The sequence below is a fragment of the Desmodus rotundus genome, chromosome 12 (assembly GCF_022682495.2).
Source record: "Desmodus rotundus isolate HL8 chromosome 12, HLdesRot8A.1, whole genome shotgun sequence".
Classification (NCBI taxonomy): Eukaryota; Metazoa; Chordata; class Mammalia; order Chiroptera; family Phyllostomidae; genus Desmodus; species Desmodus rotundus.
The window spans coordinates 11,315,340-11,318,620 of NC_071398.1; the positions used below are offsets into that span (position 1 = coordinate 11,315,340).

The window sequence follows — 3,281 nt, forward strand, 5'->3', positions numbered from 1 at the left end:
AACTCCGTAGCCTTTGGCTTTCTCCTGAGTGAATGGAACGATGAGAGATTTCTCCAGGCTCCTTTTGATAACTCAACACCTTGGTATTAGGATGCAATTTGTTTTCATAAGACTACATCTGACTCTATTTTCAGAAAGGCATTTCCTCTTGAAAGAGGTAATATTAGATGCTGTAGCCTTTTCCCACAAAACAATAATATTCCTTTGAATGTAGGAGATTCTAACCCAGGGCCAGAAAGCTACCTACATACCCCCACACACCCCTATACACATACTCACTATGGTATGTTTATAGGTATTTTATAGCTTCCAGCTATATAATAAATATATGAACTATATATTATATAACTTCCAGCTATATAAAATATGAAAAAAGTTGTATTTTATAACTTCCAGATATAAAACAAATGTCATGGGGATGTAATTCACAGCATTGTGACATGAGTTAATAATACTATATTGTATATTTGAAGTTGCTAAGAAAGTAGATCTTAAAAGTTCTGACCATAAGAAAACAAATGTTTTGTAACTGTGAATGGTGACGGATGGTAACTAGACTTATGCTGGTGATCCTTTCACAATATATGCAAATAGTGAATTACTGTGCTGTACACCTGAAACCAACCATGGCGTATGGCCACCTTAGTACAATGATCCCTTCTTTCCATTTGGTTTTCCTAGTAGATTCCAGCTGGGTCATCCATTGGGCTGAGTCAGCTCACATAGACTCTATTTGGCTGTATCTGCTGCATGTCTCTGGGACCCTGGGATACCTGGGGCCTAAGCTTTTCATGGTGAAGGCAGAGACAAAAGAGGATGAGAGATGCTAAAGGATTGTCTGACGATATCTGATGCGATCAGTTTCCTAGCATGCGGCGTAGTTGGTCCTGTACTCTTTTTTTTTCCAATTTTACTTTGTATTGGTTTCGGGTGTAGAGCTTAGTACTTAGACAATCATACACTTTACATAGTGTTCCCCTTGATATTTCCAGTACCCCAACTGGCATCATACATAGTTATCGCAACATCATTGACTGTATTTCCTATGCTTCACTTACTCCCCTGGGATATTTTGTAGCTACCAATGTGTGCTTCTTAGTCCCTTCACCTCTCTCACCCACTGCCCCAACTCCCCTCCTTCTCTGCCGCAGTTAGTGTGCTCTCTGTATCTATGAGTCTGAGAAATAGGGGACGCTTCACGAATTCGCGAGTCATCCTCGTGCAGCGGCCGTGTTAACCTCCGTATCGTTCCAGTGTTAGCATATGTGCTGTCGAAGCGGGCACAGTCCTGTAACTTTCTGCAGGTTGAAAGACTTGCTCATAGATGTGGTGGGTACCACCAGGATGTCATCTCAGTTTCTTCAATCAGAAAATGAGGAAGATGCTAGCATCACCAGGGGGTTATTTTGGGCATCGCCTGTGAAAATGCTTCAGAAAATGTATAATAAACCCTCAAGTACAACATGGCTGGTCCTTTGACTGGCCTACCTCTCTATTAGTTTCATAACCATCTTGCAGTGGGATGGAATAAATATGACATTTCAGTTTAATCTGTCTTGTTATGTCTCAGTTGTTGCTAATAGCATGCTACACATGAAATAATATCATGAACTCAAATAAACACATATTTGAATTCTGCCTGCATCATTCACTAGTTTAAGATCATGATTAATTTCCAGCGATGAGCCTTGAAGAAACTTTCTTCAGGCTCAGAGACAAAGATAGCAAACTAATGCCTGTCTCACAATTATTTTAAATACTAAAGGGGCAGTATTTTATTTGTAAATCACTTAGTTCTCTATCTGATACATAAAACCATGAGCTTTCTTTACCTTCCATTTAAAATTTTTGTAACAGTAGAAATGAATAATTGTCACATACATGTTTTCAGGTAATAACTCAAGTCACTCGCCTCTGTATGGTAAGTTATAAATACTTAGAGTAAGACTATGTTGCAATATTACGTTTTTGCTATCAGAACAGCGAAATGCTGAAGTTGGATAGATTTTTGCAATGTGTTTTCTTTTTCAGGTTATGCATATCATGGAAGCCCGATGAAGTCTGGTTGTCTTCCGAAGCCTGCTAGGGAAGCAGGGATGACCGGTTACTGGGGAGGCGGGGAGAGCTCATCTACAGTGGCCAGGGAAAGATGCAAATCCATAAAACAAAATGCCATTCTAATTCCATTAGATACAATATTATGCCATGTAGTTGAATCGGTTGCAATTTAACAGAGATTCACAACGATTGCCCTGTGGGCAATCCTGGGATTCTGACGACCATATGCTAAATTCCTCAAGGTACGGGGAGGGGGGCTCCTGTGCTTGTTACGGATGTGCTAGGCCATCAGCAACATATGTGTTAGATGGCTTTATAACACATTGGCCCTCGGGGGAGTCACATGCAAAGAAAACCATAGTCCGTAAGAGAAATCTGCATCCTCTCTCATACAATTGGAAAAATTATAGTTTTGTATTAAAATTTGATAAAGCCTCAAACTGCTTACTCTTAAGATAAGTATAGAATTTTTCAGGTGTGTTTTTAGGAATCTTCGGAAAGATTGCCAACTCTGTTTCTCCGACATTCTGTCCCTCTTTGTGTTGGACACAAGTGCGATGAGAGGTAATGGCCCCCATGAATGCAGAGGTCATCACTGTCATCATGCACACCACCCTCAATTTCAAGGTCGTGTTAGCTGGTCTGATGACCATGTTATGTGCATTATTGTATGTAGTGCTCAGAATACCGTTATGATATTTTCATCTCCACTGAACAGATCAGGACTCTGAACTGTAGAGAAATCAGGCAGCTCCCTCCAAGTCCCACAGCTCATAGATGACCCTGCCAGGCTTTTGCTCCTGATTCTACCACAGGGTCTTGTCTGTATTCTACAGGAATAACTGAATAAAATACACATGTGGAGGAATTTTATGCATAATACGATGAAAGTTAAATATATCTATATCATAGTTTTGTATTAGGACAATGAGTCTAACAGAAACTTGAAAAATACAATTGCATTTGTTTCTCATGTAAGTGAAAACGTATGTGGCAGCTCCATGGTCATGAGAGGCCAAAAGAATCTCAGATTTTTCCTCCCACAACCCACAACTTTGTGCCTCCTGCCCTCACTATCCAAGATAGCTTCCAGCACCAGAGCCATCAGATACGTAATCCAGGTTTCTGGGTGGAAAAAAGTAGAGAAAGGGCAAATTATTCTTTTTAATATCCTTGATAGCCGTACCTCATAAAACTTTCAGTGCTAATCTCTCATTGGCACA

At 40.1% G+C, this 3,281-nt stretch overlaps 1 non-coding gene across 1 annotated transcript; it reads right to left on the minus strand.

Annotated features, from left to right (window-relative positions):
- Window positions 1–1,180: 1,180 nt before the first annotated feature.
- LOC112296791 (U6 spliceosomal RNA) lies at window positions 1,181–1,284 on the minus strand. Its single transcript, XR_002973971.1, has one exon. It is a non-coding gene; the product is annotated as a U6 spliceosomal RNA (small nuclear RNA).
- Window positions 1,285–3,281: the final 1,997 nt, after the last annotated feature.